Genomic DNA, 21555 nt, shown 5'->3' on the forward strand with positions numbered 1-21555 from the left:
TCTCCCCAGCACGTGGTGTCGGGGTGCCCGGGGTGGTGGCACAGCGGTGCCCGGATGCCAGGGCCCGCTCGGGGCTTGGGAGCTGGCCCCAGCGCAGCATGCGCCCAGGAGGGAGAGCGCAGATGGACGCAGCTCCTGCTGCCTGGGACGGGCAGCGAGCGGCAGCTCCGTGGCAGGAGGAGGGATGCTGCCCATCTGGCAGCACGTTCCTCAGCCTGGTGCAGTTGAGGTTTGCCCTGCCTGGCTGGCTGCAGCAGGGCAGCCCATGTGCTGGGCACTGTGCAGCCTTGAGCAGCCTGGGGGAGACTGCGTGCCCGGGAGCAGGCCCATGGCTGGCCGGCGGGCAGAGCTCACTGCACGGCTCTCTGCTGCCTGCCCTCCATCTCTGCAGTGCTCCTGGCTCTCTTCCTTTCTCAGGTGCAAGGTTTTCCATCAGCAGCTGGTCCGAGCTGTCCAGAGAGGATGAGGAAGCCTTGGACTTCATCCAGGCCTTTGTGGGTGGCCGAGAACAGGTAAGTGCAGCCGTTTCCATGGGGGCTGTGCCTGGGTCTCCCTGCGGGTCCGCCCATGTCTGCTGGCAGGCTGCTGGGGAGGTGCTGGCTGTGCAGAGCTGCTGCCGTCCGGGGTCCCGCCCAGCACTGCAGCCCCCTGGCTGCTCTGGTCCTGCTGGCCTTTCCTGTCCCCTCTCGCGCTCACTCTGTCTCTCTTCCCCGTCTGTCAGCAAGAGGCGCAGAAGCTGAAGTTTCTAGCGTCCATCGGCACCCTCTGTGGAGGCAGCAGCGCCAAGACCTTGTCCTGGGGCCTGGAGGTGTTCTGCTGCCGACACGAGCTGGCCGAGCATATCGAGGTGAGGGGAGAGGCAGCAGGTGTGAGGACAGGGGCAAGGCCAGCTGGGCCCTGGGTCTGCTGGTGCTGGGTGATGGCAGTTGCCGCGCTGACTGCCGGTTGTGCTGTGCAGGTGCTGCTGGAAGAGGAGCCCTTGGAGCGCCTGGGCACAGCAGTGCGCCAGCAAGCCATGCTTGCTATCACGGCAATGAGGTAGCTAGCAGAGCCCCTGGTTTGGCCAGGACCTGTGCACAGCATGTGCCTGATGGCACCGTCCCTGGCTGGGAGGTGTGCACCATGGTGGGAGGAGGCTGGCGGTGCTGTCTGCTGCGCTTCTGCTCTCCCCTTGCTTGTCAGTAGGCTTGTCAGTAGGGCAGATGGGAGGGCAGAGGGTTGCCTGCTGCAGCTCCCCAGGGCCCCTTGGCTTGTAGTGCAGAAGGGGAGGCAGGTGGTAGAGAAGGGGGGAGGCCTAGCTGCCTGGGCTCTCCTCTGCCCCTGGGCCAGTTCATGGAGGGAGGAGGTGCCTCCCTGCAGGGCTCCCTCACGTGCTCTCTGTAGCAGCCGGGGGACTCCTGCCCCAGCGGCCCACAGCCACCTCCCCAGGGCATCCAGGCACTGCTCCCAGCACCAGTGTCCAACAGGCATCTCTCTCTCTCTCTCTCTCTCACTCTCTCTTTGCAGTGCAGTGGAGCCGGTTCTGGAGGGCAAAAAGAGCAGCCTTCTCCATGCCTGCTTCAAGAGTGTCTTCTTGCTTCCTCCAAGAGAAGACATGGAGACCGTGGACATGTCCCTCTACTCCAAGGTAGGCGCTGGGTGAGCTACAGGGAGCCCGCCAGCCCCTCTGGGCTTGCCCCTGGCTCCGCTGTGCTGAGAGGTGACTGTCAGCTCCAAGGCTGGGCAGGATCTCAGCTTTGTTTTCCCACCCTCCTGCCTTCATGCCCTTCCCGTGGGCTGGGCCATGGGCAGTGCCCAGGGGCTGGTCCGTGCACAGCAGGTCTCCTGCCCTGAGGCCTCTCGTTGGCCCGTGCAGGGCAGCGGGTGTCCTCGCTGGGCAGCAGGGGTTCAACTGAGTCTGCTGTGGGTCAGAGGCAGTGGGGAAGGAATGCCACAGCCCCCTGTCCTCCTTGCAGACCCTCGATGCCATGGACAACATGTTGGAGGTGCTGGTGCTCAAGTCGGCCACTTCCAGCCTCCTGGAGCTGCAGAAGATCTTGCAGGTGTGGCATTTGCAAAGAGTGGGCTGCATTGGGCCTGTTCCTCAGCCCAGAGGGAAGTGACACCCTCGAGTGGACATTCCCCCCCCCGAGTGCCATGTACAGGCAGCACGCTGCAGGCAGGGGGCGTTTCTCGCTTGGGTGAGCGGAGGTTCCCCACTGGGCTCTTCTGTGAGCCCAGTGTCCCCTGGCTACAGCCCAAGTCCCTTCCCACCCCAAACATCCTCCAGGCTCTTGGGAACACCTTGCCCCCATGAGCACTCCTGGGCCACCTCTGCCCCCAAAGCTCTCCTTGCACCAAAGCAGTGGGAGGAATGTCACCCTTCTTCTCTAGGCACTGCACTGATGGCAGCTGGTGCTGCTGTCCCCCCGCCTCCGCGTGCCTTGTGCTTTCCTTGCCAGATCGGAATGGGGCAGAGACCCACTGGGAGCTGCCCGTCCTGCAAGGGGAGCCGAGCCTGGAAGCTTGGTTCTTCTGCCATGCCAGGAGGCCGGAGGCCAGGCTGCCCACTGCAGACCCCTAGGGAAGGTGTGGCCTGAAAGGCCTGCCATCCTGAAGAGGGCACCCGGGGCCATGTGCATGGCCAGGAGCAGAGGCTGGGAGGGGGCTTGGGTGTGGCTGGCTGCCTGAGGGCAAGGTGGGCCTTGCAGGCTGGGGCCTGTAGGGGCAGGAAGGCCATTCCAGGCTTGGCTCTAGCTCCGAGGAAGCCTTGGTGCACTGTAGGACTGCAGGCAGGCGCTTAGCAGAGCTGCTTCTGCTGGAGTGGGCGTCAGCTCCCCGGGCAGAGCAGTAGCCTTTCTCCTTGCAGATGCTGCTGCCCTTCACCAAGACGGAGAGAGCAGCTGTGCGTGAGAGGGCCGTGGGGAGGATTGGGAGGCTGAGCAAGTTGCTGGCCAACTATTCCTCGCTGGAGGTAAGGAGCCAAGCACCGTGCAGCCCCCGCTTTGGCCCTTTGCAGCAGCCCAGAGCACAGTGCAGCTCAGGGGGTCCCTCGGAGGGAAGCGTGGGCACAGGTTAAGGCACTGAGCAAGGCTCTGCCCTGAAGCAAAGCTCTTTGGCCCTCTCTCCATGGGCTTTTCTCTGCAGTCCCTTTGTCGCAGGAGCCAGCTGTGCCCCCAGCCCTGTGCAGGGGAGCAGTGCGCGCGGAGCATGATGTGAGCCGCAGCCTGGCAGTGCTGCCTTTGCTGGGCTGCTGCTTTGGGAGGCAAGGCCTGCAGGGCCCTCGAGAGCTTTGGCTCCGCTGGGATCCATGCCTGGGCAGAGTCTTGGCTTCAGGGCTTTGGTGGCGACTGCCTCCCGTCAGCCCTTCTACCTGTCCCACCCGCCTTGCCCAGGTGTGGCACCCCTTTGGAGGAGTGGATGAGAGCCCTGCCTGCTATGGGAAGATCCCCGTGCCGATGCTGGGACAGCTGGTGGGCTGTCTCATCCTTTGCTGTGCTTACGAGGACGCGGAGACCAAGGGCGGGGCCTTGGATGCTCTTCATTGCCTCTTCAGATTCGTCGTGCAGCGAAAACGTAAGAGAAGCTGTGCTGGGCTGTGTGCTTCTGCACGCGGCCACGCTGGCAAGGCCGGGGAAGGCATCGCACTGCCTCGGCCCCTCTGCTCAGTGAGGCAAAGGAGCAGGAGGCGCGGCTGATGTAGGAGCAGGGGAGCGGGCTGTTAGTACCTGTCCTGGATACCACTGGCCTGGAAAACGCTCAGCAGCCCCTGCTCAGAGGCTACGGCTTGTGTCGGGCTTCGCACCGGAAAGCCCGTGAGGCTTTTGGTACCCTTTGAAGCAGTTGCCCTTCTCTGCCCTGGAATGGGCCCCGACCCTCCCTGGGAATCCTGCTCCCCATCCATTCCTGGCATGCCCTTTGTCTCTGCCAGGCTGGTTTCTCTCTGACGCCATGAGTCTGCCACCTGCAGCTCTGCATGACTCCTGCTGACCGCTGTGTCTTTCTGCTGCTGTTCAGGCCGGGCGATGCTGCAGGATGATCCAGAGTATGTGGAGCCCCAGAAGGAGAGGGAAGCCGACAATGAGCTCTGCCTTTCGTGGACGAGCAACATGAGCGTGATCATGAGGGTGAGGAGCACTTCCCTTGCTGGGACTGTTGGCCATGGGGTCCTGAGGAGACGTGGATGAGCAAAGGGATGCCTAACGAGTGGGGCTGAGGGGGCCTTGGGGTTGATGCAGAGGTGGTGGTGGAGAAGGAAGCAGCTCTGAGTGGCACCTAGAGTACTGGTTGCTGCCTGGTAGCAGCCCTGCTCTCACTGCTGTGTCTCCCGCTGTCCCTGAGCGGGGGGACTAGCCAGAGGCTTGGCTCCAAGAGTCCCAGCAGCAGCTGCAGCCTGCTGGCCACCGGCAAGCTAGGGTTGCCTGCAGAGCCAGTGCACTGTGAGCCTGCTCCCGAGCATCCTGCCTTGCCCTGGTGGCCCTCTGGCCACATGCCCCATGCTGCTGCTACCCAGCACAGCGCGTGCTCCTGGCTCTCCTGGGCCACGGTGCCAGCACTGCCCCGCACCTCTCTCCAGAGCCACATCCGCTGCTTAGCTAAGCAGCAGTAGTGCGGCACGCAGCGTGACATTTCTTCTCTCCTGGGTCCTTTCTGCCCCAGCTGTTTGTGAAAAACCTGCAGCCTTCCGAAAGGACAGACGTCATTGTCACAGCCATCGAGGGCATGAGGAACTGCAGCACCTACAATACGGAGGTGGCTTCCCACATGCTGACCATGTTCCTGCTGGACGCTTTCTCTGTGCTGGAAGATGTAAGGAGCCTGGGGCTGGCGTGCATGGGGCTCGACCCTCTGGGGCGCTGTTTCCCCGCCGAGAGCCAGTGTTCTTGGGCAGCGGAGCCCCTTGGAAGGCAGCAAGGAGCGGTGGGAGTGGTGGAGAGGGAAGGAGAAGTGAGTGGGAGCTGGGGTATTGGCTGCTCTCTGGGAGCAGCCTCACCGTCCGCCTTGTGTCTTCCAGGTGCCACGCATCATAAGGTGCCTCTACAGGAACGTCAAGTATGTGAGGGAGCTGTCGGCCCGGGTCACCCTAAACAAGACCCTTTGCCAGCTGGCCTGCTTGGAGCCCAGCGAGGTGACCGTGAGCCTGCTGTACTGCTCGCCACTGTGCAACAGGTATGGGGCCCGTCAGCCTGGACGGGCTCCAGTGGCTCATTGGCCATGGGGAGAAGGGCCCAAAGAGGGCCAGAGGCAAGCAGATGGCCAGCACACGGCTGAGGGGCAGGGCCCTGTGTCTCGCCCACCGTTTCCCAGCCCTGGTGCCTCAAGCAGGCCTTGAGGAGCCAGAGCTGAGCAAGTGTCCCTGCCTTGAGCCGCAGAGCGCAGCGGCTCTGCACGCTCCCTGCCGCGCAAGGGGCTTCAGCTTGGTCATGTGCTGCCTGCCTGGGCAGGACCCTCTTGGGGCTGCCAGGGAGGAGGGGGTGGGCAGGGGCAGGGCTGGCACACAGCTGGGGACCTCCAGGGCTGGCCCAGGCTACGGTGCTGCGGCCAAGGAAGTGCCACTGACAAGGCGCTCTGGGCCTGCAGCACTGCCGTGAGCATGTGGAAGGTGCTGATGGATAAGCCGATGCTTGCGCCGGACATGCTGCGGGAGCTGCTGAGCTTGCTGGAGGAGCGGCCACTGCGCAAGCAGTCCAGCTCCGACAGGGACAACAACTGCATCCTTCCGCTGGCCGTGAGTTAGGGGACGAGGCCTCCCGTGCCCCCAGGCTGGTGCCTGCCTCCCTGGGCCCCCTCCCCCTCTCCGCTGCCCGTGTGCCCCCAAGCAGGGACCTCTCCTGGGCCCATGGCTACAACATGGCCAGCGCCAGGCCTCCGACTGTGCCAGCACACAGGGCTGCCAAGTGCTGCCTGGCCTCTCTGCACACCAACAGCCAGGCTGGCCATGCCCAGGAAATCTCCATCCGACGCTGTCCCTGCATCCGCCGACCTCGCTCAGCAGGCTGGAAAGCCAGGGTCGGGTTGGGGGCAAGGTGAGGGGCAGGAGTAGGGCTCCTGAAAAACCTGGGCAGGCAGCACGGCCTGGGACAGGGAGCCTGGCCGAGCGTGCACGCTACACGAAGCCTGCCGAGGTGATGGTCATGCTGAGGCAGGAAGGCTCACTGTGTACAACCAGGAGCTGAGGCCCAAGAGCCTGCGGGCGCTGGCCCTGGTCAGGCAGCCAGGCTGAGGCCTCCACCTGCATTTCCCATGCTCCAAGGCTGTGCTCGAGCCTCCCACCTGGAGGGCTGTGGAAGCATGCCGGGGACTGCTCGGGAGTGAGAGGTGTGACTGGGTGTTTTCTGCAGGCAACGAGGGCACTGTGTGAGATCATCCGGGAGCCCGTCTGCCCAGAGGCGGTGAAGGCGTTTTTCCCCCAGCTCTTCCTGGCGCTGCTCTTGCAGATGGTCTTCACAGCAGAGTTCAGCCACCAGGAAGCAAATATCTTCTTGAGGGAATGCCAACGGGATGAGTCCCGTCCCACCAGCCACGTCAGGTGCTCGATCCCGCTCGCCCTGTCTCTGCACTGCACCTGGAGGCAGGGCCAGGCTGCCAGTGTGACCTGGGCTTTGCTCTGCATGCAGGTGCGCCGTGCAGGCCATGAAAAGTCTGCTGCGCTGCGCCCACTATGAGACCGTAGCCGTGGCTGTTGAGAGGAAGGGCGGCTGGGACCTATTTCTGCATGCGGACACCTCCCAGAAGGGAGTGGTGGTGCTGGCCAGGTAGAGCCCTTTCCGGCCTGCTCTGGCCCAGCACCTCTTCCCTGGCTGTGGGGTGTGCCACCCCATGTGCTTCTTGGTGGGGCAGGGGGAACGCCACTTCTCCAAGAAAGAGGCTGCAGCCTCAGCCCTTGTGGCAAGGGCTCGCCCAGCAGAAGGGCCCTGGGAGCTGCCATGCTGCCCAGCTTGGAGAGCTGCTGGGGGAGCAGGTGGTGTTAGGAGCTGTGGGAGAGGGTCATGTGCAGGAGAACCTGGGGAGGGCCCAGGGGCACAGGAATCCAAAGCGGGCAGGAGAGGGGATGTGTGGGCAGGCCATGCCGCCTGGGCAGGAAGGCTGTTTCTCCGGTCTCCCACCAAAAGGAACGTAATGATGCCTGACGCTGACTTTCTAATGGCAAGGTGTGGTAGGGCAAGAGCAGTGCTCCATGAGCAAATGCCGCTGGCTGCAGGAGCTGCGTGCCAAGCAGAGCGATGCCAGAGGAGGTTTGCCTGCTCGGCTGAGGCCCAACACTGCCTTCTTGCCTCTGACAGAGCAATGAGGGGGGCTGCCAGTCACCTGCGTCGCTGGATCTTCCGCCAGCTGGCAAGGCTGCTGAGGAGGGAGGACCAGTTTCATCAGCTGCCCGTCATGGCTTTCTTTGTCGAGGTGGGCCTCATGGCAAGCAGTGCCTCTCTGGAGGGGCCTCTAAATGCTGTGCTCGCTTGTGCACATGCGTGTGGGGTGATGCTGGTGAATGGAGCTGGGGCAATGCATACGCTCCTGTTAGTAGCCCCGGCCTTGGCTCGTTTCTGCTGGGCGACCACTCGTAAGCACTTGTATTTCGTGCCTGCTTTGTGGCAGCTCTCTGTGTTCAATTGCTCCTCCAAGGGATGAGAACAAGAGGCTGCGGAGGGTTCAGGGGACGGGAGGAGGAGGCGAGCAGTGTGTGCAGTGTGCCGTGAGGCGCAGGGCTGGGAGCAGGGCCCAGGGGTGTCTGCACAATGCCTGCTGTGTTTGGGCTGAGCTTTGTGAGGGCCTGGTGCCCTTGCCGTGGATGGTGGGTGGGACGGAGAGCTGCACGCTGCGGGCAGTGCTGCCGGCTGTGCCAGTCTTTCAGTGCTGTGCCCATTTCAGCTGCTGGAATGCCCTGACCTTGCCGACATGGATGAGGAGGTCCTGCCACTCGTCCAGGGTTATGCGCAGAGTGAGAGCCTGGAGATGCGCAGACTGGCGTTCAGAGGCCTCGTGGCCCTGTTGAATAGACCCAAGATGGTGAGGAGGGGGGCAGGCGGGTGAAGCCATGCTGGCAGCCTGGGGCTTGACAGGAGACACTGGGTCAGAGAGTGGCTTGGACTTGGCTGGCAATCCGGAGGTGTGGTAGCTGCTCCCAAGTCTCCGCTGCCCCATTCATCTGCCCCGAGTGTCATGCCAGGCCCTTGGCCGTGCTGCACAAGGAGAAAGGCACCAGTGCCCAGCGGGAAGATCTGGGAGAGGGACAATGAGCACAGGGCCGGGCTAAGGCAGCCAGGTGCTCCTGGGCCTTGAGGCAGCAGCTTTGCTCCCTACAGAGGCCAGTGCATGCTGAGGGCCCCCTTGGAGATCTGTGCCCTGCACTGCAGCCTCTGTGCCCAAGGCCTGCGTGTGTGCAGAGCCCTGGCCCTGGCCACTGAGCCCTAATGGGAAAAGAGCAGGCAGAGCACTTTTGGGCGGGCGGTGGGGGGGGGGGGTCTGGCCTTGCTTCCCACAAAGAAAGTTGTGTGTTTCCCACAGAAAAGGAGAATGCAGAGCCTGCTCCCAGACAGCATGGAGTGGCTGCAGGATGCTTGCAGGGAAGTGCGTGTGGGAAGCCTGATGCTGCTGAGAAACATCCTCAGCTACCTGGAACAGAAGGGCTCCAACCCGATTGTTCTGCAGCTGGCCGAGAAGCTTCTGCCTCGCTTTGATGACGTAAGGCTGATGGGAGAGCCGGGGCTCTGCTGGTGTGTCCGGGGGGTCCGTATGCGTGGTCTGGGTGCTGTGTGCCCCTCTGCATACGTGCCTGTTGGCACGTCCCCGCACAGGCCCTGCTGTATGTCAGGAAACCTTTTGCCCTGTGGTTCTCAGCCCATGCCCTGTGCTGGCCTTGGTGTCCAGGGCTGTGGGAGTAGAGCAAACCAGCCCCCTGTCTGCTCTCGGCTGCTGCGTCTCGTGCTTGACTGCGTGCGGCGCTTGCCGTGGCCTGGGGCAGCGATGAGCAGAGAGGTAGGAGCAGGCTAGAGAGCGAGGGAGAGGCCGTGCCGCGGGGCTGTCCCTTTCTGTCCTCTTGTTGTGTGCGGGGGCCCTGATGGAGGCCTCGGGAAATCCAAGAAGCTCCCTCCAGAGGGAGCGGGAGACAGAGCCCAGGGAGGCTTGTCGTGCTGCTGCCGACAACCCTCATTGTCCAGGCTGCCTCAGCAGAGGCTTGTCCTCAGCTCCGACCTCTGGCCGGGCTGGGGGACAGTTGTGCCCGGAGAGGACGAGGCCTTGCAACGGCAAACGCTCTTGTCGGGCCCCGTTCCTGGAGTCGTTGCTGAGGCCTCCCCTCCTCTCCTCCCTGCCTGCAGGAAGACAGCAGAGTGCGAGAGCTCTCCATGCTCCTCTTCAAAGACCTGCTGGAGATTGTGGTGGGGAAGAACAAACGGAACCTGAAGCAGCATGCACAGAGGAGCCTGGTGCCGCTCTTCTTCCACATGAGTGACAAGGTGCAGAGAGTGGCCCAGGTAGGGAGCAGTGTTTTGGGGAAGCAATGCTGACATGCCGTGGGTGGAGGTGAGCAGCAAGGCAAGGGCTGCTGCCAAGTGTGCCTTGGAACGCATGGCAGCATGAGGTGCAGCTTCCTGTGTGCCGAAGGACAAGGCAGAGCTGCCTCTGCCTTCAGGGAGGGCCAGACCTAGTGGCACGCTGCGTCGTGCCATTTGGGGCTGGGAAAGGCTGGGAGCCTTGCCAAGACGAGGGGGACCCAGGGTGTCCTGCCGTGGCTGCGGTGGCATCTCCTGGTCTCTGTTGCTCTGCAGGCCTCTCAGGAAGCCCTGGTGAGCGCTGCACAGTTCCTCAAGTGGGAGGAGCTCAAGCAGCTGGCCAGAAGAGCGGAGACGTGGAAGATCGGGGAGTGCGTGGTAAGGACGTGGCCAAAGCCCCCGGGGCCGCGGCGGGATGAGGCCTGCCGCCATGGCCAGTGGGCAGGGTGCACAGCTGTGCCCCTCACGCACTGCTGCAGCCCAGAGCCCTCTACTCTAAGTGCCCGCTGGGGTGCTGAAGGGGCCCCTGGCCTGGCTGGGCCTTGGCAGAAGCATGGCGGGGATCTCAGCACCCGCAGGCCCCGCTCTGCCCTCTGCTCCCTCTGAACCTGTCTACCAGCCAGCTTCTAGCTGGGAGGCGTGGACAGGAAGGAAGAGGAGGCCGGAGCTGGGAGGAGGGACAGGCCTGGCCTTCTGGGGAGGCTCGGTGCCAACCCCCTGTCCTTGTGCTGTCTGCAGCTGCTGAGGGACAGGAGCAGAGCGGAGCAACACCTGCGCCAGAGCCTGCCATACCTGGAGAACCCGGACGCATCCTTGCGGGAGGCAGCTGTGAGGTTCATTGGTGAGCCACAAGCCCAGGGCCATGCCTGCCCACCCAGACGGGCACACAGGAGGGTCTTCAGTCCCTCCCACCGTCCCTGGGTCCTGCACCGTGGGGACGGGGCTGGGGCCAGCCTTGCCCAAGGGGAGCAGGCTGCATGGCCAAGCTGGCAAGGCCAGATGGGAGCTGTGCTGCTGGGGGCTTGCTGGGGAGTATGAGGGGTGAGCGGAGGTGTTTGCCTAGGGCTCATCGGGCAGCAAGTGAAGAAGCGGAGGAAGGAGAAGGTGCAGGAGCTGTGCACTGGTGAGTGAGAGCAGCGCTGTGTCAGGCAGCCCTGGCAGGGAGGAGGGAGGAGGCTGGGAAGTGAGCTGCAGTTCACTGGCCTGCCCCAGGTGAGGAAGGCTCTGTGTCCCTATGTGGGGGAGAGCAGGGGGTATTTGGGGCGCATCTGGGGCTTGGCCGACCTGCAAGTGCCAGCTGATCCATTTGTCCTACCTGCTGCCTCCTCCGCATGGGAAGAGCTGAGTGGGGCTGGCCCTGCCTGGGGGGGGATTCCTGGGATCTCTGCAAAGGTGGGAGTCTGTTCTCAGCTCGGTGCCTTTCTCTCGCAGCCCTCCAGCCCCTGGAAAATGATGCGGAACCTTTAGTCCGTTGCCTGGTGTCACAGACCATCATGAACCTGAGGGTGCCAAGGAGAACATCAAGATTCCACCTCGGAGCACTGTGTCCCTGGCTCCCGAGAGCGTGGGCGAGGTGGCACCCTCCCGCCAGGACGTGACTCTGTTTGAGCAGAGCTGACGCAGCTGTGCCAATGCCATGGTGCTGCACACCACGGACACACGCAAGTGTGCTGGAAGGTCTGGCTCATTGCTGGCATCTCCCGCAGCCCCAGGACAGCTCGACTCCTCAAGCACAGCCCCTGTTGTGCTACCGCTTCATGGCTTTGTTGGGCTTCCCGCAAAGATACAGCCCCGTTTCCTCAGCCGGAGTGAGTGTTCTTTTTTTAGGGAGCCAAAGGCAAGGGGCAAAACTTGCTGCCTGCATGAATCTGGCTTGTCCTGGGGGGGACGGGGTGTCCACTCGTTCCAATATGCCAGGCCAGCGTAGAGCGGCCTGACACACTTTGGTTTTGCTGCAAAGCGTCAACTGCTCTGCTGGCCCACAATAGCCAAGGGAAAGGGGGAGAAAAGCTTTGGCCTCCCCTGCCCTCTCCAGTCACCCCAGGGCAAGAGCAGGCCCCTGCTGTCTTCAGGGCTTGCATCTCAGGTGGAAGGGCAGAGCTGGGGTATGACATGCAGTTCTGTTTCTATCGCCACTGCCTACCCTGCGCATGCAGGCCTCAAGGCCGAACCGTCCATGAACTCCAGAATCATTGCTGAGCATGTAACGGCCAAACCCATTAAAAGCAGCTAATAAAGATACACAGCTGGCTCATGGGGCTAAAAAGTAGACTGCAGGGGACAAGATGGGATGCACCTGGGTTGGGGTTGACCTCGGAGGAGATAAGGGACTGTGGGAAACAAGGACGTGGCAACCAGTGTGGGCTGAAGGCCAAGACCAACCAGAAGGAGAGTAAAGAAGACTCAGTAAAGAAGATTGGGGGAGACCTTCCCTGGCAGGTGGGAAATAAAACTGTAAAGGGTCTAATTAGGCCAGAATTCCTTTGTTCAAGGTCCCTCCCTGGAGGCACCCAGCTCCAGCAGTTACTATGCTGCACCATCATTTAAAGAAATAAAATTTTGCTGCTAGATGTGCGTGAGGCTCTGCTTCTTGGAAACCTAGGATCAAAGTGTTTGCACAGCACTTTGGCACCCCAGATGGCAGTGTAGCCAACCACCATTGGACCCTCTTGGCTCCAAACATCCAAATTTAGAAAAGGAAGAGGAAAAAAAGGAGAAAAAAGCCGTTACAGTCAAATCGATCCCTAGCTAGTTAGCTGTCCCTTTATGTCAGGATGATTGTCCATCTTACAATTAATGTGGGGGTTAACCCAAGGAAGGATCCTTCGATTCTAAGAAATGTGCTCTGCTACAGCTTATATTGGAAGATGAAAAGCCTCACTGAATGGATTATTGGTATGTGTGGGATAATTGGATGTGGGACCGGCGAGATCCAAGGAGGACAAACGGCACCCTCTGTAAAACTACTCTTGCTGCAGCAGATATAGGTGTCCCAAATAACGCCCCAGGAGCTACTGCTCCGCCTTACACTCCTCCGGTGGTGCCTCCTGAAGATCTGTCTATCTGTCCCTCTCCTCCTCTTACTCAGACTTCCCCTCCTCCCGTGGCAGGACTCCATCCTATGGTTGCTAATGTTTTACCTAATGCAGCAGCATTACAACCGAGTGCAGCGGTTGGGGGAGCTAACCCCCCTCACGTGGTACTGCATGTATTTACTGGCCAACCCTGGAGTCCGAGTGATTGAGCATTGTGGGCAAGCAAAATGCCCAGGTTGAGGGAGGATGCGGAAAGGAGCGCTCAGCTGTTTTCTAATATATATGCACTGGGTATAATCCAAACTGGCGGGATACCCAAGTACTCTTGAGAGAGTTGTTCTGACCAAACTGGCGGGATACCCAAGTACTCTTGAGAGAGTTGTTCTGACCAAACGAGCGAGATGATAAAATAGTTAATAAAGAGGCAAAGTTTGTACAACAGACTGGGGGAAACACAAATCGTTAGCCAGCAAACGATCCAAATTGGGATTACAATAACGCAGGGGACAGAGTCGCTTGCCAGACAGGACTCCGGAACTCGGTAGAAGCTATTAGAGCATGTAGCAAACTAGGAGTGGATTGGACTAGAGTGCAGGAGCGTAGACAGAGCTTGGACAAAGAGGCCAGGGATTTTGGGGGACGACTAGGGCAAGCCTTGTTGAACTATGGGGGAAGGACTTTCCAGAATTGGAATGATGCACTAGCCATTAGTGTCTTTGTCCATCAGGCCGCTCCGGATAGCCCAAAAGAGTTGAAGGAGCACATGCCAGGGTGGCAAGGAGAAACTTCACAAAGGATTTTAAGCGTGGCAGTATTGGTCTATGACGGGAGAGAGGAGAAACAGCAAGGGAAGCAAGCAAAGGAACGGAAGAAGGAAAACCAAGAAGAGGCTAATCTCTTAGCAGCAGCTTCAGGACGGAACTTGCAAATTAGAGGAAGGGGTAGAGGAAGAGACAGAGGAGGCCGAGGAAGGCTAGGGCAATGCCAAGGGCAAGGACGAGAAGGGGACAGGAGAAGACGGGGAGACAGTGAGGGACCGGAATGTTATTTCTGTGGCAATGTAGGACGTATGCAGAGAGAATGTCCCCTTTGTCCAAGAAGGCCCCCAGGAGTAAGGAGCCCCCAGGGAAGCGGATCAGCTTGGGAGGGTGGACAGTATTCACAATGACTAGAGACAGGGGAATCCAGAAACTCTGAGGAGAGAGAAATGTTTAGCATATTGTGTACATCTTCGAGATGCTGTCTCTTAGGGAGATACCTGCTTTTTCAAGAGCTGCAGACAAACTTCCAAAAGAGCAGTACCATCTTCATGTTTGCTTAACAGAAGGATTATCCTAGTTAAGGCGGGCTTATCTCCTTCAGTGTTCTGCCTTCAATAACTAAAAATGGTAACATAACTTCTTGTTTGTCATAATGCACTATTGGGAACGGGATTACAATCGAAAAAGAGGAATGCCTATACTTTGTGCTTCACGAATTAGTGCCCGGCTGCAAAAGCACAGCTGCATCTCTGTTCTTGAGTCTCCAAACCAAATCCGTGCAGTAAGGCTTTCTTAACAACCCAGCAACACCTGGGCGCCTTTTCAAGTGACTTGTGATTTGTGGCATAATGATTAAAGCTTTTGCTTCTCTCTATTTGGTTTTCTGAAACATCATTAATTTGTAATTTAACTCGATTGCCTTGTCTGATGTGTTTGTATGAGAACCCTTTGTCATTTTATAATCATAAATACTATTGCTGTAGCTGCAAGCAATCACCCAAAGATTTCTATCTGTAACTTTACTGGGATCCTGGGATGCAACTGGAATTCCTCAGCTCCTATTACATCTCAACAGCAGCTGCAGTCCAATTCTACACTAAACCAGTACAAAAGAAAAATCAAAAGAACATCAACTCTTTTTGAATGGTCACTAACAGCAACAGGAATTTTTAACCTTCACCCGGTAGTGATATTGCTAGCATCAACATTGTTCTCTTTACTGCTCATAATCCTCCTACACCTCTGTGTGTGTGGTAGTTATTGCGAAAGACACAAGCCCTGCTGTTATATACTGAATTAATATATGCTGATCAGTAGACACTGAGGTCTATTTATACCACGAGGCAAGAGGCTCCTGTACGGCCACTTTGTGAGGTGGAGGGTTTGACTCTAGTTGTGGGGGGGAAGGTGGCAGGACCTTCGCCCTCCACTTTCCCAAGTGATCGACCATGACCTCGGCACATACAAACAACTAGTGGTAAAGTCACTAGCAGAAAGCCCGGCTGAGAAGTCCTCGCTGGGGAGCAAACGAGAAACTTCCTCCTGAAATTTGAAAGGTACGTGACTTCCAATATGACACACCGTGGCTAGATCACACCTGATTTGGCTAATGGTACAAATCATGGACGTAGTATAAATAGACATCACTCAGGACAGCCATTTGAACTCTCCTGAGGAACAACGCGCCTCTACACCGCGATCTCCCCTCGACTGGGGACATCTCTTAAAGTTGAAAGATCCCGCACACTCCATGAACAGAGGTCAAAAAACCTATCATTTAATCTAAGGTAAACTTCACAAAAAAAAAAAAAGGAGAAAAAGTGCCTCACATTCTCCTCTATGATGTGCACAAATACTCTACCCCAATATATGTATCCAGCAGGTGTGCTCATAGAAACCAAGGGAGGACTGTTGGAGGAAATTGTAGCCGATTTAGCTTCCGCTTCGCATAAGTCTCACTCTTGCTTAGCATCAGTGCCTAAAGTAGATGAAGCCTGCAGGCCTCAAGGCTGAACTGTCCTTGAACTCCAGAAACATTGCGAAGGATGTGACGTTGCCAGTGCTGTAACTGCCAAACCAGTTAAAACTAGCTGACAAAGATACAAAACTAGCTCATGAGGCTACAAAGTAGACTGCAGGAGACAAGATGGGATGCACGTGGGTTGGGGTTGACCTTGGAGGAGATAAGGGCCTGGGAGAAACAAGGACATGGCATTAATTATTTCTTTGACATGAATTACAAGAATAAATGACAGTACAGGAAGTAACAGCTCGAGCTGGCTGCCTCCACGCAGGGACCCTGAACAAAGACATTCTGGGCTAATCAGACCCTTTGCAGTCTTATTTCCCCACCTGCCAGTGACAGTCTCCTCCAGTCTTCTTTTCTGAGTCACTGGTCTCTCCCCTTCTGACTGGTCTCTCTCTCCTTCGGACAGCTCCTGGCCTACAGCCCAGGCCCTTATCTCCTCCAAGGTCAACCCCAACCCACGTGCATCCCATCTTGTCTCCTGCATCCTATTTTACATCCTCATTAGCTGCTTTTGTAGCCTTAGTAGCTGGTCTTAAATGGTTTTGCAGCTACATTGCCAGCAATGTTTCTCAAGTTCATTCACAGTTCGGCCTTGAGGCCCGCAGGCTTCATCTACTTTAGGCCCTGAGACTAAGCTGAAGCTAAATCAGATACAGTGTCCTTCTCTGACACTTCCCATGGTGGGAGGGTGTCACTTACTTAGCCAACTTCAGACTTCCCACAAATCCAATCCCCACTTAGAAGTATTCTAAGAGAGAAGAGTCACTCTTGCATTGCTGTTCGTTCTCTCATCCATTCCATCTTTCTCCTCCCCCATTGCATTGAGCTTGACACGGTAGGTGGAAAGTCCACTGGACTCCACGGGAAGAACTCCACCTTTGCAGTTCTTTGTTCTTACAGATGTCATCCATTATCAGATTGCATTTCTCTGGGAAAGGGCAAAGGAGCAAGCCACCGCTTCAAACCAGCGATGCTTGCTGCACCAGCTGCAGCTCACCTGCGCAGCACATTCCCTCTACTGCTCATCGTTTCTGCTCCTGGAAGGATGGATTTCCAGCTTTCAGGTGCTTGCAGGAGTCCAGGGCATGCCTTAAAACAAAGGCCAGCCTGTGGCACCCTTTGTGCTGAGATTCATCCAGCTTTCTTGGCAACACCTGTGGTCAGTCACAGCCAGGCTTCTGCCCTCAACCTTCTTCCATTGTGCGGATGTATTGCTTGGCCACAACGCAATAAGCAGAGAGAGTTCCACTTCTTGGAATAGGTGCTAGCATGCCACACTAGAAAGCACAGCGGTGCCTCTGTCAACATCAACACCTACCGGTGGGAAAAGAGCCTTCTAGGCTGAAATCGACTCACGTATGAAGGTCAAAGAACACCAACTCAAGGGTTTGGAAAAGAAAGAGTGCTTTTCTCCTCAAAACAAACAAAAAAAACCCCTCAGTTTTCATACAGTCCTCCCAGAGAAATTGCTCCTTGAGTTCACACGAGGTTAGCTGTTTTGCTTTTGTAAAACACAGGGAAAAGGTTTTAGGTTTTACAACAATTTCTTTTAGACAACGGGCAGGCATCCTTTTCCAGCTCCAACCGTGCCAGCTGAACGGGCCAACATCCTCCTACTTGCAGGAGTGGAGGGCATAATTTCTACGCCGTATAACGTGCTCCAGCCTGAAGCAGTCCAGGCTGCTCACCAGCTCTTTGCCCGACGTCCGTGTGGTTTTCCGCCCACTTGGGAGCCCGGCCACGGCCCCGGGTGCCAGCAGAACTGGCAAGGCCAATAATCTGTGCCGTGCAGAGAAGGGGCCAGGTGCCGGGCGGGAGAACGCTGCCCGGAGGCGGCGGGGCTGCGGGCAGAGCGAGCGGCTCTCTGCAGCCGCCTCTTCTCCACAGAGCGGAGCTGCAGCTTCTGCTTGGCGCCAGCAGCTGCCGCGGGCGGGTGGAGAGCCCGCCCCCCGCCCGGCCAATCGGGGAGCGAGGGGAGGCAGCGAGCGAATGGGTGCCCGGGAGGGGCGGGGTGAGCCGTGAGCGACACGCAGGCCGCCCAACGGCCGCCCGGCGGGCTGTCCCTGCGGCCGCGGCCGGGGCCAGCGTGGCGCAGGGCCCGGCGGCGGCGGCCTGCTGCGTGCCCGGGCGCAGGGCCCGGGCGGGGCCCGTGGGCGAGGGGCGTGCGGCGGGGGCGTCTGCGCCACGGCCGCGCCCCAGCAGCCTGCTGCGCTCCCTGTGCCGGCGCGGGGGGCCCGGCTGGCGCCCCGTCCCTGCCATGGCCCCGCCCCTCCGCCCCTCCGCCCCCGGCCCCGGCCCAGGAGTTGGGTGCTGCCGTGGCCCAAAATGGCGAAGCAGGCAATTCCCCCTGAGCGCAGGAAAGCGCTTTTTCCCCGCGAGGGCGGTTAAGCAGTGGAGCAGGTTCCCCCGAGAGGCTGTGGAGTCTCCGCTGCAGGAGAAGCTGCAAAGCCGCCTGTGCTGGTGTGGGGCAACGTGCTGTAGGTGCCCCTGCTTGAGCGGGGCTGGAGCAGAGCATCTGCAGCGGTGCCTGCCACGCTCAGCTGCCCCAGCACGGCCCGGTCCTGCCCTTCCTCTGCCTGCCGGGGTGGGGCGCGAGGGGGCCCGGCGGGAGCGTGAGGGTGAGCGGCGGGGCTGCAGGGTAGGGGGCTGGTGCGAGGGGGAGGGTGGCTGGGGAAGGGGTTGGGGCTGGCAGTGGGGGTTCGGGCATCTCCCTGGGGTTGGTGCTTGGGGGCTGGTGTTGAGGGCAGGGCTGGGGACGAGAGCTGGCTGCATGGGGTGAGGGGTTGGGTGAGGCGTGGGGCGAGGTTTGGTGGTTGTGCTGCGGGTTTCTGGTGCTTGCTGTGAGTGTTGGCTAGCTTTGTGGGGGAGTGGGCTATGGCAGGGGTGAGGGCTGGGGTGAAGGCTAGCATTTGTTGGCTAGGGCTGAGGATTGGAGATGCCGGTGAGGGCTGGAGCAAGAGTTAGGGAAAGGGGTTGGAGGTCTGGGTTGTGGCTGGAGGGTTAGAGTTTGGGGTGAGGGATGAGAGGAGGGGATTGGGGCAAGAGGTACGGTGGCGTCAGGTTTTGAGGTGGTGCTGGTGGTTAGTGGTGAGCAGGTGAGTGCGGCCAGGCGTGGGCAGCCGGGGATGAAAGAGGAGGGAGCTGGCCATGCGGAGCCGCGCGCGGCCCCTCGAGCTGCCTCGCCCTGCCCTGCCCCAGCTCCCTCCTGCCCGGGGCGGCCGCGCTGCGGCCCTGGAGCCCCTGGCGGTGCCGGCTGCTGCTGCTGGAGCAGCTCGCGCAGCAGAGGTGACCTCAGAGCCGCCCCCGGCGGGGCCATTGTGACCCCCCCCGTTGTGACACCCGCAGCGCTGTCAGGTGCGGGCAGTGTCCGGGCGGACGGCGACGGGAGAGGGCAGGAGCGCGTGGAGCTCGAGGAGGAGCCCCCGAGCGCAGCCGCGTCTTTCCCTGCCGCCCCGGCAGCCCCGCGGAGTCGAGGCGTTTGCCGAGGCCTTGCCAGCTCCTGCTGCGGGTGAGAGCGACGGGGCCGGGCTCGGCAGTGCCACGGGGCTGCGGGGGCCCTCGGCCGTGGCGGGGGCAGGACCTTGCGGCAGGGGCTGAGGCGCAGGAGAGCTGGCTCCAGGGCCGGGACGGGCGCGGGGACCTTTGACTGCGCTGCCCCCACCCCCGTGGGGACCCTCCCCAGCTCTGCATTAAACAAGTGTCCCCCTCCTGCCTCTGCTCCGTGCCGCAGGATGGCGGAGAGACCCCCCAGCCGCCCGCGGGTGGCCTGGGAGCAGGAGTACGGCTGCCCGCGCCGGGCATCCCAGGAGCAGGACAGGGTTGCCGAGGAGAGCAGCTCTGCCTCGAGGCCCTTGGAGGGGTTCGAGTCCCAGGCGTGGCGGAGAGGTGAGTGAGCGGCCCCGTGGGGCTGGGCCGGGCTGGGGTGAGGGCCGGGGAGCGCACCCTGCTCTGCACCGGGCTCCCATCTCCCCAGCACGTGGTGTCGGGGTGCCCGGGGTGGTGGCACAGCGGTGCCCGGATGCCAGGGCCCGCTCGGGGCTTGGGAGCTGGCCCCAGCGCAGCATGCGCCCAGGAGGGAGAGCGCAGATGGACGCAGCTCCTGCTGCCTGGGACGGGCAGCGAGCGGCAGCTCCGTGGCAGGAGGAGGGATGCTGCCCATCTGGCAGCACGTTCCTCAGCCTGGTGCAGTTGAGGTTTGCCCTGCCTGGCTGGCTGCAGCAGGGCAGCCCATGTGCTGGGCACTGTGCAGCCTTGAGCAGCCTGGGGGAGACTGCGTGCCCGGGAGCAGGCCCATGGCTGGCCGGCGGGCAGAGCTCACTGCACGGCTCTCTGCTGCCTGCCCTCCATCTCTGCAGTGCTCCTGGCTCTCTTCCTTTCTCAGGTGCAAGGTTTTCCATCAGCAGCTGGTCCGAGCTGTCCAGAGAGGATGAGGAAGCCTTGGACTTCATCCAGGCCTTTGTGGGTGGCCGAGAACAGGTAAGTGCAGCCGTTTCCATGGGGGCTGTGCCTGGGTCTCCCTGCGGGTCCGCCCATGTCTGCTGGCAGGCTGCTGGGGAGGTGCTGGCTGTGCAGAGCTGCTGCCGTCCGGGGTCCCGCCCAGCACTGCAGCCCCCTGGCTGCTCTGGTCCTGCTGGCCTTTCCTGTCCCCTCTCGCGCTCACTCTGTCTCTCTTCCCCGTCTGTCAGCAAGAGGCGCAGAAGCTGAAGTTTCTAGCGTCCATCGGCACCCTCTGTGGAGGCAGCAGCGCCAAGACCTTGTCCTGGGGCCTGGAGGTGTTCTGCTGCCGACACGAGCTGGCCGAGCATATCGAGGTGAGGGGAGAGGCAGCAGGTGTGAGGACAGGGGCAAGGCCAGCTGGGCCCTGGGTCTGCTGGTGCTGGGTGATGGCAGTTGCCGCGCTGACTGCCGGTTGTGCTGTGCAGGTGCTGCTGGAAGAGGAGCCCTTGGAGCGCCTGGGCACAGCAGTGCGCCAGCAAGCCATGCTTGCTATCACGGCAATGAGGTAGCTAGCAGAGCCCCTGGTTTGGCCAGGACCTGTGCACAGCATGTGCCTGATGGCACCGTCCCTGGCTGGGAGGTGTGCACCATGGTGGGAGGAGGCTGGCGGTGCTGTCTGCTGCGCTTCTGCTCTCCCCTTGCTTGTCAGTAGGCTTGTCAGTAGGGCAGATGGGAGGGCAGAGGGTTGCCTGCTGCAGCTCCCCAGGGCCCCTTGGCTTGTAGTGCAGAAGGGGAGGCAGGTGGTAGAGAAGGGGGGAGGCCTAGCTGCCTGGGCTCTCCTCTGCCCCTGGGCCAGTTCATGGAGGGAGGAGGTGCCTCCCTGCAGGGCTCCCTCACGTGCTCTCTGTAGCAGCCGGGGGACTCCTGCCCCAGCGGCCCACAGCCACCTCCCCAGGGCATCCAGGCACTGCTCCCAGCACCAGTGTCCAACAGGCATCTCTCTCTCTCTCTCTCTCTCACTCTCTCTTTGCAGTGCAGTGGAGCCGGTTCTGGAGGGCAAAAAGAGCAGCCTTCTCCATGCCTGCTTCAAGAGTGTCTTCTTGCTTCCTCCAAGAGAAGACATGGAGACCGTGGACATGTCCCTCTACTCCAAGGTAGGCGCTGGGTGAGCTACAGGGAGCCCGCCAGCCCCTCTGGGCTTGCCCCTGGCTCCGCTGTGCTGAGAGGTGACTGTCAGCTCCAAGGCTGGGCAGGATCTCAGCTTTGTTTTCCCACCCTCCTGCCTTCATGCCCTTCCCGTGGGCTGGGCCATGGGCAGTGCCCAGGGGCTGGTCCGTGCACAGCAGGTCTCCTGCCCTGAGGCCTCTCGTTGGCCCGTGCAGGGCAGCGGGTGTCCTCGCTGGGCAGCAGGGGTTCAACTGAGTCTGCTGTGGGTCAGAGGCAGTGGGGAAGGAATGCCACAGCCCCCTGTCCTCCTTGCAGACCCTCGATGCCATGGACAACATGTTGGAGGTGCTGGTGCTCAAGTCGGCCACTTCCAGCCTCCTGGAGCTGCAGAAGATCTTGCAGGTGTGGCATTTGCAAAGAGTGGGCTGCATTGGGCCTGTTCCTCAGCCCAGAGGGAAGTGACACCCTCGAGTGGACATTCCCCCCCCCGAGTGCCATGTACAGGCAGCACGCTGCAGGCAGGGGGCGTTTCTCGCTTGGGTGAGCGGAGGTTCCCCACTGGGCTCTTCTGTGAGCCCAGTGTCCCCTGGCTACAGCCCAAGTCCCTTCCCACCCCAAACATCCTCCAGGCTCTTGGGAACACCTTGCCCCCATGAGCA

Source organism: Struthio camelus, unplaced genomic scaffold (genome assembly GCF_040807025.1).
Source record: "Struthio camelus isolate bStrCam1 unplaced genomic scaffold, bStrCam1.hap1 HAP1_SCAFFOLD_33, whole genome shotgun sequence".
NCBI classification, from domain to species: domain Eukaryota; kingdom Metazoa; phylum Chordata; class Aves; order Struthioniformes; family Struthionidae; genus Struthio; species Struthio camelus.